Source organism: Mustela nivalis (genome assembly GCF_964662115.1).
Source record: "Mustela nivalis genome assembly, chromosome: 3".
Taxonomy (NCBI): Eukaryota; Metazoa; Chordata; class Mammalia; order Carnivora; family Mustelidae; genus Mustela; species Mustela nivalis.
The window spans coordinates 119,968,263-119,984,333 of NC_139022.1; positions in this window are offsets into that span (position 1 = coordinate 119,968,263).

A 16,071-nucleotide genomic window follows, 5' to 3' on the forward strand; every position below is an offset into this window, starting at 1 on the left:
CACAGATTCATCAGTTACAGTTCAGGTTTTTCTACCATGGCAGTGGCTCCTACAGAAGAGTGGGGAAGCAGTAGTTTGCCTTGTGACCTCACTTCTCTGACAAATCTAAAAGAGTTGATTTCTCAGTTTGTCCAGCTTTTAATTTGTTAGGATGAAGTAAGAACTTCTAAGCTATTACATAATGGGCCAGAAAACTGAAATTCAAGGAACTGAATTCCTTGTTATGCCAAGTAAATTCCATTATGTGGATAAACCACAATTTTGTTTATCCATTCATCTGTTGCTGGGCATTTGGGTTGCTTCTACCTTTTTGCTATTATGAATGATGCTAACTATAAACATTCATATGCAAATTTTTACGTGGACATATGTTTTCATCTTTTATATACTTTTATATACAAAGGTATATACTTTTGAGTAAAATCATTGGGTCATATAATAGGTAACTCTGTGTTTCATCATTTGAGGAACTGCCAGAATGTTTTCCAAAGTGGCTGCATCATTTTACATTTCCACCACCAGTATATGAAGGTTCCAATTTCTCCACATCGAAACCAATACTTGTTATTATCTGACTTTATTCTAGCTATTCTAGTAGGTATAAAGTATTACCTAAGCAGTTTTGATTTTTATTTTCCTGATGACTAATGATGTCGAGCATCTTTTCATGTTTCATGCTTATTGGCCATTTGTATATCTTACCTGCACAAAAGCCTATTCAGATTCTTTGTCCATTTTATTTTTTTTAAAGATTTTATTTTCTTATTTGACAGAGAGAGCAGGAGAGTACAGGCAGAGGGAGCAACAGAGGGAGAGGGAGAAGCAGGCTCCCCGCTGAATAGGGAGCCCTATGTGGGGCTCCATCCCAGGGCCCTGGGATCATGACTTGAGCCCAAGGCAGGTACTTAACCGACTGAGTAGCCAGGCATCCCACCTTGCCCATTTTTAAATCAGGTCATTTGTCTTTTTATTAATGAGCTATCTGAGTTTTTAAAAATATATTCTAGATGCAAATTCCTTATGAGATATATGATTTGGAAATATTTTTTCCATTCTGTGGGTTGTCTTTTTGCTTTCTTAATGGTGTCTTTGGGTGGTTGTTGTTGTTTAAGATTTAGTTATTTACTTTAGAGAGACAGTGCACACACAGAGGGAGAGAAACTCTTAAGCACATTCAGCATTGAGTGCAGAGCCTGATGCAGGGCTAGATCTTACAACCCCAAGATCACAGCCTGAGCTGAAACCATGATTTGGATGCTTAACTGACTGTGCCTCCCAGGTGCCCTAGTCTTAATGGTGGTTTTTAAAACACAACAGTTTTTCATTTTTCTGAAGTCCAGTTCACCTATTTTTTCTTTCGTTGCTTGTCTTCTTTTATTTCTGACCTTCTATCTGAGATAACTTGCATCTGAAGAATACCTTAGTGAAAGTCTTCTGGTGATCTTCTGTTCATCAAAAATTATATGTATTTCACATTCATTCCTAAAGGATATATCTCTAGGTCTGGAATACTACTTTGGGGATATTTTCTTTCTGTGCATTAAAGATATCATTTCATTGTCTTCTGGCTTCCACCATTGCCATTGAGATGTCAGCTGCCCTTCTGTCACTCCTTTGAAGATACTTTCCCTTTCCTCTCACTTTGTGGTTTTCTTCAGATTCACTATGATGTATCTAGATTTTTTTTTTTTTTTGTATTCTACTTGGACTTCTTAAATTCATGAATATGGAATTGGTGTTCTTCAACAGACCTGGAAAACAGACCTCAACCATTGTTATCTTTATAATTCTCTTCTAGAACTCCACACTAATTACATATATGTTAGATGTTCTCACTATTCTTTCCTTCTTTCTTTAGTATTTTTAGTCTTTGTCTCTCCTGCGGTCTTCTGGATCCTTCCTCCAATCTGTTTTCCAGCCCACTAATTTTCTCTTTAGCTGTATCTAATCTACTAATAAACTGACCCTGAGTTCTTAATTTCTTTTCAGTGCTCAAAGTTTATTTGACCTTTTTAAAATGCACAATGTTTTTAATAGTTTCTTGTCTCTTTGAAGTTCCTTAAACAGTAAACTTATATCGTTATACTATATGTCTGAAAATTCTAATAACTGAAGTTTCTGTGTATTTCTGTTGTAGTTTCTGTCCTTTCTCAGTCAAGTTTATTATTTCCTTGAGTCCCTCATTTTTTTTTCACTGTGTTCTAGATATTTCATTTGAAAACTTAGCTGTAAGAATGATTTGTCACCAAAGATAATGGCATTTTCTCCAGAGAGGATTGTTTGTTTCTACCAGGAGCCTGGGAATTCTACCAGTTTGGGACCACTTTAATCCAAGTTCAAAGCTTGAGGTTACCTGGCTCACCAAGATGACTGGAACTGGAGAGTCCATGAGAAAGCTGCTTTTGTTATGATTCGTCATAACTTTAAAAGTAACCATCTGGGATCCCAGCTTAAAATGAACAGGAAGCTGCATTTATCCAAGTTTTCCTTTTGATAACCTGTTGTCCTTAAACTTTGTCCTCAGGCCACCAAAACCACAACTTTTTCTTCTGGATTAGTAAATGCCATTAGGGCAAATGAAGCTTTGGGTACTAGACTTACTTCTCTGGGTTCTCATTTTTTAGTATATGGTGGTCAGCTAAGTCTTCACTCTCTTATTGGCTCTTTGGTGCTTTCAAGATATTTTTATATGCCATATAGCTTTTTCAGTTGTCCTCTGTGGAGTTTGATTCTAATTAACTGGCTCCCTACATGGTGCCTTATGCAAGCTTCACACTAGTTCTATTGGGTATATAGGATAATTTACATCATATATACATAATTTGATCCTCAAAAGAAGGCTATAAGGTATCATGTGCTGTCCACTTGCCAGTTGTGAGAGCTTGGGCAAGTCAATCTACATCTTTGAGCAATAAGGCTAATAATAGCACCTATCTCCTGAGTATGTTGATATGAAGGACTCAATTAAGGCAGGTGTATTAGCCTTGTTGTCAGGTGAAAACACAAGACACTGGGAGTTGATTCCATGTGTCCCTATCCCAAGATGGTAAGCAAATGGTATGGAGCACCTCCCTTTTGCCAGCCTCTTCCCTAAAAGCTGGGGATGCTCCCATCTATAATGCCAATGTGGCCCCTTTCTCAGACAGCCTAAAAAGCCCAGAACCCAGCTCAAAGGCTGTGACTTTATTCCCAAAAAGGGCAGCTCACCATGGAGAGGTGGTAGAAGACTGCCCTGGAGGGAGCCTCACCTCTGACTTAAAACGCACAGTCTTACAAAGTCTTTTGCAGATGGAAAGGCTGAGTGAGGGTGTTTAAGGTAGGGGGATCGATGTAGGGAGCCCATCAGGGCACACAGACCTCTCCCCCTCTTTCTCTGTCTGGGGAGGAATGCAACCTTCACCTGTGCTTTCCATCCAAGTGCTGAAGTAGCATTCTTGTTACAAGGAAGTAGGTCACATTTCCAGTCCCCAAAAAGGAAACCGCTACCTCCATTGTGACAGGGTGTGAAACAACAGGCTCGCCTGCCTCCCCCATGTGCCTTTCCGGGGTCTGCGCTCTCTGAGTTCTGCTGTTCTCAGAGCAGATTTTTCTCTTCCTGCTGGGTGTGGGAGCAATACAGTATTCATTAGCAGCCCTTGACTTGGCCCTCACAGAGGTGGGGGTGCAGTGGAAAGAGCCTGCGGCTTGTGTGAGCACCTCAGCCCACCCTCTGGCCCAGCTGACTCATAGCAACTGGGAGGCGGCTTTCCCCCCAAGAAAGCTCAGTCCAGGAACCTTGCAAGGAAGTGTCACCACAAGCTCCACCTTTGCTAGGATCTACTTGCAAACACAGAGCTTTATCCTTCCTTTGAGGGGTACAGGGACTCTGGGAACATCTCTGGTGAGAATAAGTCTACGCCTGGTGTCCAGCCACACTGGGGACCCATGGTCATGGGCTTTGTGTTATTTGCACAGAGAGCTGGAGCTTCCTGGAGGTATCATGGGAATTACTGAGCCAAGGGAGGAGCTGAACCTCCAAATGTCAGATTGAAACTAAGGATGCCAAGTTCTCCACGGAAGCCTGTGATACAGTAGAAATGGTGTGGATTTGGGGACAGATTGGTGCAGTGGGCAGAGCTATCTGAAAAGGGTCCCAGGATGTTGTTCTGTGTTTTTCAAGCAATGAGCTGTCAAGGGACCATTTGATCCCATGGGCCAACAGCTCCTTCCTCTTCCCCACCACCAACCAAGGGGAACTGTAATATCCTGTTGGCCCCCAAAGGCTTCAAAGACAGCATCCCCAACAACCCCTGTAAACAGCTGACACCCCCACTCCACTTGGCCAAATCCAAGTAGCCTCCAGTTCCGCACTGACTTGGCCACTCTCTCATGTCTGCACTTCCAGAGGGAGAGCTGAAGAGTTCCCTCCACTTGACTAAGAGCAAGAACATGGGACATGAGACTTCTGGCTCAAGAGCTTTCAGGCAGGGTCCCTTCCCACTCTGAGCCCTCCAGGCTGGGAGAATCTTGCTTTCCTGTTTTCTTACCTTAGGTGTAGAGGGAATGAACCCCTGGGTGTGGAAAGTCCCGTCCTGAAATGGTTCCAAGTGGGCCAGGAACTTCCACCTGTTGTTCTGCCAAACTTCATTCCTGTATTAGTTTCCTGGAACTGTTGTAACAAAGTGGGGCAAACTTGGTGGCTTAAAACAACAGAGGTTTATTCTCTCACACTCCTGGAGGCTGCAATCCAAAATTGAGGGTTGGCAGGGCTGGGCTCTCTCAGAAAGCTCTGGGGAGGGTCCATCCCCTGCCTCTCTCCTAGCTTCCAGGGCTGCCAGCCATCCTTAGCATTCTGTGGCTTGTGGCCACATCACTCCCGTCTCTGCCTTCATCTTCATGGGACATTCTCTGTGTGTCTGTCTCCTCCCCAGTGTGTCTCTTATAAATATGGCACTTGACATTGTGTTTAGGGCCCACCAGATAATCCCATAGGATTTCCTTTCAAGATACTTAGTTATATTGGCAAAAACTCTTTTCCCAGATAAGACCACATTCACAGGTTCTGGGGGATAAGACATGGATGTATCTTTTGGGGATTACCATTCGACCCACTACAGTCCCCTCCCAATTTCTCCAGAAGATAAACCCAGCCTTATTACTTCACCACCAAGAGAGGTAGGAGAGAACACGTGCCAGGCACTCCTACATTCATGTCTCAACTCTTCATCCAACATCTCACCAGCCAAGTAGTCTCACCTCTTACTCTTCTTTCCAGATAAAAAATAGAGACTCAGATATGTTCAGCAACTTGCCCAAGCCACACAACTAGGTAATAGCACAGGAATATCAGACCCCGTGCCTGTCTGTGTCATGCAAATGGATGCCACCTGGGTCTCCCCCTGTCACGCACCAGGGTTTGGGACAAATCCTACAGCATCACATGGAATGGGTTAAGGACAATGCTTTATTGGAGAAAGGGGGCACTCACACAGGAGGACAAGGATCAGCAAGAAGCAAGGACACAGGGAGCCTCTAAGCCTCCCTAAAGCCCTCACAGAGGAGGGTCAGGACCAGAGCACCACTGTGATGCTGGGTATACTGGGGCAGGTCCTGCCATCCCAGGACCTCCATTCAGTGGCAGGAGCCTCGGTGTCTAACCTCATGGCAGGTGGTCTCATGAAGAAGAATCTACAATGATGAGGGGGAAATAACACCATGGTGGGGGTGGGGCTGTGGGTGCAGCTAGAAGGAGGAGATGTGTCTGAGGATGGAGGTCAGAGAGCTGGAGGAGAGCAGGCTGAGGAAGAGCCATGGGAGTGCCTGTACCTCCCTGTGGGGGATGGACAGCCATCACAGAGCTGAGCGCCAGTTGTGGAAAGATTGCCTTGACTTCTCAAAAGCTCTTGCTGTGAGAGGAGATATCAGATAAGCCCAAATTGAGGGACATGGTACCAAATAACTGGACTGTACTTCTCAAGATGCCACTGTCATGACAGAAGACAGACAGACAGACCAAGGAACTATTCCAACTTAAAGAGACTAAAGGGGTACCACAGTGGAGTGTGATGCATGCTCCAGACTTTTCTTTCAGGTCAATAAGGCAGGATGTGAATAAAGTCTGTAAATTAGCTAATAGTATGTTTTTAATCATCATACTATGGCTATGTAAGAGAGTGCCCTCATTTATAGGAGATACCCACTAGAGTACTTAGGGGTAAGGGGGCATCATGTCTGCAACTTATTCTTGAAGGGTTTAGAAAAAATTGTGTGTGTGTGAGAGAGACGTTGTTGTAGAGAATCGAGTGAAGAGTATACAGAAAGTCTTTGTACTGTTACAATTTTTCTGGTAGTCTAGGATTTATTTGGGAATAAGCGGGTAAAAGAAAAAGGTGAGGCTGCCACGTGGAGACTGGGCTACACAGTAGAAGCTGGGAGCATGAAGAGGAGCTGTCTGCCAAGCAGGAGCCAGAATGGTGGTGTGGACCACTTGGTGGTCAGAGTGGAGGAGTGGGGGGAGTAAAAATATATTCTGAAGGCAGGGACATCAGGCTTTGCTGATGGGTTGGAGTTGGGGGCTGAGAGAGAGAGAGTAATCAAGAACTTTTGAGGACACCTGGGTGGCTCCGTTGACTAAGTGTTTACCTTCTGTTCAGGTGGTGATCCTGGGGTCCTGGTGTCGAGTCCCACATCAGACTCCCTGCTCAGCGGAGAGCCTGCTTCTGCCTCTCCTGTCTCTCCCTCTGCCCCACCCCATGCTCTCATGCTCTCCCAAATAAATAAAATCTTAACAACAACAACAAAAGACCTGTCTGCTGAGTGGATGGGAAGGGCTCGGGGGTGGGGTGCAGCTTAGGGGGGAACATCTAGAACCTGTGACCAACAATAGCAAGGGCACTGAAGCCTCAAATGCTATCTCCAGAGCTGATGTCATGCGGTTGGGGTTCAATGCTGTAGAAGTGAAGAAGCCCGTACAGGAAGTCAAGGTAGGGAAGGAAAAGAGGTGACAGGTGTCTCCGCTATTTAGAAGTTACTTGGGGGAAGAAAAGGAGTTTCATTTTAGCCCAAGGGGTGAGTGATTTACCATGACTTTTTATTGAGTGCTTCCGATGTACCAAGCACACAAGGCATTTTAGATGCATTATCTTTTCTTCCCATAATAGCCTTGTGAGATGAGCATCATCTAAAGTGTGACACCACTAAGGCTTGGGAGACGTGAAGTGACTTGCCCAAGTTCACACAGCCAGGAAGCAGGACAGGCTTTTGAACCTGGTGCATCCCCCTGGAGAAAATCTGCCTGGGAGTTCCTGTTTGCTGTCACATGTTGCCCTTCTCTCCCGTCTCACCTCTTTGAAGGGAAGCCATGCAGCTGTTTTTTCCTGACAGCTGGGAGGCTGTCTCTGAGGGAGGAAGCATTTTGTTGACTATCCAGCCCCTTCCAGGAAAGAGCCCCTGAATTTCAGGATTCCACCCACTCGCCTCCTCTGACATGCAAAATTAGACCTGGCTGCTCCCAGAGAAAACTCTTTGGCTCCCTGCATTCCCCATTTCTCCTTCTCTGAAAACAGCTCTGAACAGGGTGGGGTTCAGCATCCTCCGGCCCTGATGATCCACTCCCTGGATGGGTGCCCACGCACCCTCTCCATACTCCTAGCTGCTGTTCACAGAAACTTAGGAGTCATCAAGAGCCTGCTGGGTGCCAGGCTTTCTCCATATATCATGGCCCATTCCCTGGTAAGACTGATATTCCCATCCTTGTTTTCAATATGGGGAGTCTGAGGCTCAGAGGGGTAAAGGAACCTGCCCAAGGTCACACAGCTGGGTAGTAGCTAAGTCAGGATCCAGCCCACCATGCATCCCAGTGCCAGGCACAGGGCTGTGCAAACTGTACTCAGTAACAATGGCCTTTTGAACAGACTCAAGCCCATCCGAGGGGCTGACCACAAAGCTTCACCCTGCCTCTGCGCTTCAGGGTCACAACACAGGACAAGCTGAAAGCCACAAAAGGTTTTGTTCCCCTGGCTCCAGACCCTGCTGCTAAGCTGTGGGTTTCCCACATCCATCCCGTGTGCCTGCTTTCTGGGCTCCTGCCTCACCCCATCACACCCGGCCCTGCCCAAGCAGAGACCAGGCCCTGAAAACGCTCTACTCCTGGTCCCACCTCAGGTCTGCTTCTCCCATCAGCCGCCCTAGGCCTGGAAAATGGAAGGAGTTGGAGGCAGGGGCCAGTAGGGTGGGTGGGTGGGTGCGGCTGGGTGCGGCTGGGTGCAGCCAGGCCAGAACAGAACTACTTCTCAGAGAGCTGGAAGGCTTGGCATTCTTGCTGCTTTAGGCCCAGACGCATTCCTCCTCATGCCACACTGCCTAGAAAAACAGGTCACTTTGTTCAATTCAATAGCTAGGTACCAAGTGTCCGCTGCATTAGTCAAGGCTGGCAGACTGCTGTGACAAATAGCCCCTCATCTTGGTGGCTTAGCACGATCGAGTGTGTTTAGATTTTTGTTTCGTTTTTCTCTTTTTGCATTTTTCCTGGGAATTACGTTTGGAAACCCCAGCAAACAATTTAAAAGTGGGGCAGAGCAGGGGCACTTGGGTGGCTCAGTCAGTTGAGCGACTGACTGACTCTGGATTTTGGCTCAGGTCATGATCTCAGTCAGGGTCATGAGATTGACCCCCAAGAGGGGGCTTGTGCTCTGCACAGAGTCTGCTTGTTCTCTCCCTCTGCTCCTCCCTGCTGCTTGTGAGCTCTCTATGTATCAAATTAATAAATTCTTTCAATCTTTTTTTTTTTTAAAGTAGGGCAGGACAGGTGAATGAAAGAAGAGTAGAGAATGTGGATAATGTTTGAAGCTGAATGATGGATGGCTGAAGTGGGTTATTAGACTAGGTTTTCTTCTTCTTTTGTATGTTTGAAACATTTAATGGGTGTTTATGTCTCACTCCTGCAAAGCCCAATGCTCACGCTCCCGGTCCCTGTCTCTCCTTTCCCCTCCAATGGTTGCTTCGGGACACAGGCTGTTGCATCTGTGGCTCCTCTGCCATCTTGTGGTCTCAAGATCATTCTGGAGTCATCCAAACAGGAGAGTGAGAGAAGAAACAGAAGATGGCAGAGCCCCTACTTAGTGCCTCATGGTGAAGTGCTATGTCTGCCTTCTGCTGAGCATATTGCCTTGGTCACATGACCACCAGCAAGGGTTGCTGGGAAATAAGTTTCGGGCTGGGCAGGTACTTCCTAGCACCACGCTGTAAGGGGAACTTGAGCCCTGATTGGTGAGCTGATCATCTTGGCTCCACCCATGTGTGTTGGGTGTAGCCATGTCAAGGGTGATGCCCAAGGGTGTGGCCTGGTCTGTGAACAGATTAAAAAAGGATCTATAAGAGGCTTGTAAGGATGAGCTGGTGAGTTTTGCTGCAAAGCTTCCCGAGCTTGTTGCATGACATGTCTATAAAATTGTCTTGGCTCATGGAGGGAGGGAAAGTGGTGGGGGAAAAAAAATGATAGTCACCAGAGCTCTCTGGGCATCTGTCCTTCAACATACTCAGGCGTTCACCTTCTTATATGAAATGTGACAAAGGAATCATTTTGCAAAATAGTACCATGGGGAAAATTGGGAGAAAAATGGCAAATCTGCAAGGAATTTCAGAATTATTTCCTGCAATTGCATGTAATCGATTATTATTTCAATAAGCATGTCAGTAAAACGGGGCAGTGGCAAAGGAGAGACCCTAGAGGAACCCAAGGTACTGGAAGCAGTCCAGGATGGGCCCGGGGCCCTATCTCTAGTCTCTGCCCCTTCCTCAGGCCCCAAAGTGGTTGCTCCAAAGTCAGGATCTGCCCGACTACTCTGTTGCCCTGCCTACCTCTCTGTGATTTTTAAGATGAAGTCCATTGTCTGTTACCATATATCGGGTTTGACTACTTCCCAGACCATTTCTCTATCCTCTCTATCCTCTATCATCCTCTTTTATCCCTACTGCACACTCACACACACATACACACACACACGCGCGCACACACCGCTCAATCACTCTGAGTCCTTAGTTGTTCTCCAAACTCACTGTGCTTTCCACTCCCTTGGTTTTTACCATGTGCTGTCCCTTTGACCCCCACCTCACACATGGCAAACTCCTTCACATTTTCCAAGACCTCTGGCCCTAACTACTTTATGTTCATCCTAAACTCAGCATTCAATTATCTACATTAGTTTGTGGCCTTTCTCTTTTGCTGGACTGTAATCTCCTTGAGTGCCAACACCATGACTCATTTATGTTGATGTCCCTAGTTCCCAATATAGGGTCTGGCAAGGACTAGTTCTCACTAAAATGTTAATGGTTGACTAAATGGAGAAGTGAGTGACTAAAACAGGAAAAGGGGGTAGATAACCCTATGACCCCTGCCTAGCTACTAGGATTGTTGTCAAGCTTAAAGTAAAAATGGGCCTATGGGGTCACTCTTATGCTGCTACTACTATTCTCCCTGACTCACCCCCATCCCACTACCTACCCCCTGCTTCACTTAGTCAACCCAACAGAACCTTCTAGGCCCTGGCCAGGCATCACAGTATAGGGGAAGGCAAGGATACTTGCAATTAGGGAGACATGGGGTTAGAGCCTGCCTGCTGACTTCTAGCTGTGTGTTCTTGGATCATTGAGCTCAACTCTCTGAGGCTTAGTTTCTTCTGTAAAATCACCATTCCTCCCACGGTTGATAGGAGGAGTACAAGACAGATTTATATAAGAATTCCTGGTACAACTCAATGAATGTCTGTTCCTATCCCACAAAGCCCTCTCCTCTTGCCTACCAGCGAACCTTCTTTTCCTTTGAATCTTTTTTTTTAAAGACTTAATTTTTTTAGAGTGGTTTTAGGTTTACAATAAAATTGAGAAGGAGGGGCGCCTGGGTGGCTCAGTGGGTTAAGCCGCTGCCTTCGGCTCAGGTCATGATCTCAGGGTCCTGGGATCGAGTCCCGCGTCGGGCTCTCTGCTCAGCAGGGAGCCTGCTTCCTTCTCTCTCTCTGCCTGCCTCTCAGTGTACTTGTGATTTCTCTCTGTCAAATAAATAAATAAATTCTTTAAAAAAAAAAATTGAGAAGGATATTCAGAGATTTCCCACATGAGCACAGTCTCCCCCATTATTATTTTTTTTCATTTTATTTATTTATTTAACAGACAGAGATCACAAGTAGGCAGAGAGGCAGGCAGAGTGGGGGGGGGAGCAGGCTCCCTGCTGAGCAGAGAGCCCGATGTGGGGCTCGATCCTAGGACCCTGAGATCATGACCTGAGCTGAAGGCAGAGGCTTTAACCCACTGAGCCACCCAGGCGCCCCTGTCTCCCCCATTATTAAGATTACTCACCAGAAGGGTATATTTTTACCAAGAATGAGCCTACATTGGCATACCAACACCATCCAAAGTCCACAGTTTACCTCAGGGTTCTTTCTTGCTGGTGTACATTCTATGGGTTTGAACACACATATAATGACATGTATCTGTCATTGTGACATTCTATAGAGTGTTTTCATTGCCCTCAAAATACCTCTGTATGCTGCCTGTTCCCCTCCCCCACCCCTGCCCCGCCACCCCTTTCCCACTCCTGCCACCCACTATCTTTCACTGTGTCTGTAGTCCTGCCTTCTCCAGAACATCATAGAGTTGGAATCTTATAGTATGTAGACTCCTCAGACTGGTTGCTTTCACTTAGTAATATGCATTTAAGTTTACTTTATGCCTTTTCTTGGTTCAGTAACTCGTTTCTTTTTAGGGCCAAATAGTATTTCATTGTCTGGATTTACCACAGTTCCGTTATCCATTCACCTACTGATGAAGAACATCCTGATGGCTTCCAGGTTTTGGAAATTATGAAACAAGTTGCTATAAGCATCTATGCTTGGATCTCTGTGGAGACAGAAGTTCTTAATTCTTCAGGTCAGTTCCAGGAGTGCAGTTGCTAGATTGTACCAGAGTACAATCGCCAAATTGTCTTCCAAAGTGGCTGTACTGTTTTCACACTCCCGCCTTCCATGAATGAGGGTTTCCCTTTGATGCTAGTGAATGAATGCCGAGCACGACATTGTCCAAGGATGTTAGCCCACTCCTCGGGTGGATGACTAAATCCTGGAAAGCAAAGCCTGTGGGGCATAGTTCCTTTGCAGCCAAAGCACTCCAGTCAGAAAGAGGTACACACAGGGAGCTCCAGTGGCAAGTGGAGCTATGGTCATGATCATCTCCCCCTTTCCTGAGGAATGCCCTGAAGATTCATGGTAAAAAGACAACAAGCTACCGCTTTTGAGCACCTACTGTATGCTTTGCATTTTACATATATTTTCTAATTTAATCCTAACTACGATATTTTAAAGGAAACACTCTCATTATCACTATTCTAAAATCACCATTACTTATTTTTTAAATAAATGAGAAGTCTTATTCCATCTCTATCCCTATCCACCCTCCATCAAGGAATCCTTTTTATTAGTTTCTGGTGTATCTCTCCAGAGTTTTTTAATGTCGATATAAAAACATATTCTTAAGCCCTCCCCACTTTTCTTTTCTTTTTTTTTTTTAAGATTTTGTTTACTTATTTATTTATTTGTTTGTTTGTCCAAGAGAGAGAGAGAGCAAGCACAAGCACGCAAGAGCACACAACCAGGCAGAGTGGCAGCAGAGGCAGAGAGAGGCAGGCTCCCCATCAAGCAAGGAGGCTGATGAGGGACTCGATCCCAGGACCTTGGGATCATAACCTGAGGCGAAGGCAGTGGCTAAACCGACTAAGCCACCCAGATGTCCCTTCTCCCCCCTTTCCTTATACAGAAAACGTGTACGTCCTACTGTCCAACACTTAGTTTTTTTCACCCTATAATTTTTTGTGAAATTTTTCTGTATAATATACAAATAATTTCCTGATTTTGTTCTATTGGGTGGGGGTATCATAATGTATCTAACCAGACCCCTGTCAAAGGAATTTTAGGTTGTGGAAACTGAAGCCCAGAGTGGGGAACATTCTTGCTCAGGGTCACACAGCCAGGAAGTAGAAGGAAGGGCTTGTTCCCAGGTCCTCCCCTTCTCTTTTTTCCCCCTCTTACCTAGAGAAGCTTTGCTACATCTCCCTGGAAAACAGAAAGGAGAAAAGAGTTGTAAACTCTCCTTGTTCTATGGGAAGGGCCTCTTTCACGGGACAATTCCCCTGGCCTAGGAATCCAGCTCCAGCCACTCAGAAGTGTTTGAGGAAGGATAAGACCCTGGATCCCAGCATCACCTCAGTGGCCAGGGATGTTGGTCCTGGAAAGACTGCCTGGATCACCATTCTGGCCCTGTCATTGAGCAGTTCTATGACCTTCACCATACGATTTCACCTCTCTGAGCCTCAGCTTTCTTATCTATAAAAGATGGGGATAACAGTTGTATTAGTCAAGATTCTCCATAGGAATAGAACCAGTAGAAGACAGATTCAGATATGTCTCCTGTATATATAAATATATCAGAGAGAGAGAGATCTATATATACCTAGAATCCATAAGGCAGGCCAACAACGGGCTGGAAATTCAGGCAGGATTCCTTTATGACTATCAAGGCAAAATTCCTACTTTTTTGGGAAACCTCAGTTTTTGCTCTTAAGGCCTTCAATTGATTGGATGAGGCCTACCCACATGAGAGAGGAAAATCTTTTTTACTTAAAGTCAACTGATTACAGGTCCTAACCACATCTACAAAATACCGTCACAACACTGTCTAGTTCATGTTTGCCTAACCGCTGGACACCACAGCCTAGCCAAGTGGATACATAAAAGTAATCATCCCGGGACGCCTGGGTGGCTCAGTTGGTTAAGCAGCTGCCTTCGGCTCAGGTCATGATCCCAGCGTCCTGGGATCGAGTCCCACGTCAGGCTCCTTGCTTGGCAGGGAGCCTGCTTCTCCCTCTGCCTCTGCCTGCTATTCTGTCTGCCTGTGCTCTCTCTCCACACCCCCCCTCTGATAAATAAATAAAATCTTAAAAAAAAAAAAAAGTAATCATCCCAATAGAGCCCACAGGAGAGAAAGCTGTGAGAAAGCTTGAAAATACTGGCCTGCTGTCAGTATTATTAGCTGGGTCCCTGCAGGTGTCTCAGTGTTAGAAGAAGCACGAGAGCAGTTAGGAGGGTGCCTCCTGAGCCCAGCCTGGGGGACATAAAGATGATGAGCCCGTCCACTCTCAAGGAGCTCACAGACCAGGGGCTGTGGAGACAGAAGTGCAGACAAGGAAAGCTTCTGCCAGATGGGATGCTGAAGGCTTTAGAAGCCCAAGGGCGAGCAAGGGAAGGCTTCTTGGAGAAGGTGACCAAAGTAATTTGTCTTAAGGGTTCAAGCAGAATTAGCCAAGGGAGAAAAGAGCAGGCAGAAGGCAAAGGAAAGTTCCAGACAGAGGAGCAGCCTGCACAGAGGCACAGAGGTGTGAGAGAGGCAGGAACTGGTGTGGGGAGCGAGCCCCCAGTGCTGGGCCCGGAGAGAGGTGGATCCATCACAAGGGGCATCATGGGCCTTCCTCCCCCCAGTCGATCCGGATCATCAGTCGGGACGACTTGGATGAGCACTTGCTATGCGCTTGGCACTGTGCCTGAATCCCTGACGTGTACCCTCGTAGCTCTCAGGGGAGGTCGGTGCTGTTACCAGGTGAGCTGATTATCATCACGCAGAGGAAGCAGCGGGCTGAGATGCAAGCCTGGACAGCTGGCTCTGGAGCCCAGCAGGGGTGACACAGCCTCAGGGAGGCCAGGAAGGGCTGCTGAGATGTCTAGGGGGGTGGGCAGTTCAGGCTTGTTGCATCTGAGGCGATGGGGACAGCCAAGTGGAGGTCAGGAGTGTGAGTGCTGAAGACAGGCCCTTACACCCACACTCCCAGGCAGTGTCATGGGGGCACATGCCAGGCTAAGCATTCCACAGGAAGCAACCCTTTAAATCCACTCAGGGGGTGCCTGGGTGGCTCAGTGGTTAAGCCTCTGCCTTCGGCTCAGGTCATGATCTCAGGGTCCTGGGATCGAGTCCCGCATCGGGCTCTCTGCTCAGCAGGGAGCCTGCTTCCTCCTCTCTCTCTCTCTCTGCCTGCCTCTCTGCCTACTTGTGATTTCTCTCTGTTAAATAAATAAATAAAATCTTTAAAAATAAATAAATAAATAAATAAATCCACTCAGGCACCGCTCACTTATTCTGTCACCCCCAGCATCTGCCTCTGATTCCAATGTGTGTCCCCTACTCCTGCCACAATGGCTCTAAAACTCCCTTGGCCATGAGCTGCGCACCCCAAACCCTGATTCCTGTTTTTATCAGCCATTCTTTCCAGATTCTCTGCCCTCTAGCCCTTCCTCCCCGACCCGCATTCCCTAGAGGCTTCCTAAGCCCCAAAGGCCACAGAGGATGAATGACATCATCTGTGCTCTGGACCTCGCTGGGCCCAATTATCAGGCTATAAGTGGAAACGCCCTACATTTTCCCACAGGAAAGTGGCCTCCTCACTCCTGACCCTGCATGCTTCTGGGGATCTTGGCAGAGTCCTTCAGTTCCTGCCTAAGGAGAACTGAGCCCTCTCCCCATGGACGTGCCTGCCACTCAGGTATCTTTTATCCCCTGTAGACCCTGTCAGCATCTTCCAACATGGGGACACCACAGCTTTCCACAGAAGGGACACAACGCCATGCAGTCATTAAAACCAGCAGTTTGGTTTTAATCGGCCTGAATTCATGTCTAACTCTTCCTCTTTCTTCCCACCTGTGTGAACCTGGACAAGTAGCTTCCTGGCTCTGGGATTCTATTGTCTCATTTTTAAGTTGGGAATAATAAAAGACATCTTCTCATTAAATCTCTTAAACAGCCCTCCAAGGTATAAGCATTGTCCCCATATTATAGACGAGCAACCAGACATAGGGGAAATCAGACATTTGCTCAAGGCCACTGGTTAGTAAGTAGCAGAGCCAGGCAGGGCCTAGATGAGAACCCTTGTGGTCAGGAGAGCGTTGAACCACCAAAGAGCAACCCAGAAAAGTTGGGAAGGCTTCCCATAGCTAGCCATGCCGAAACTGGGGCTTGGGTAGAGCAAGGTCAGGTCAGGAGGCACCCAGGTTCCAGAAC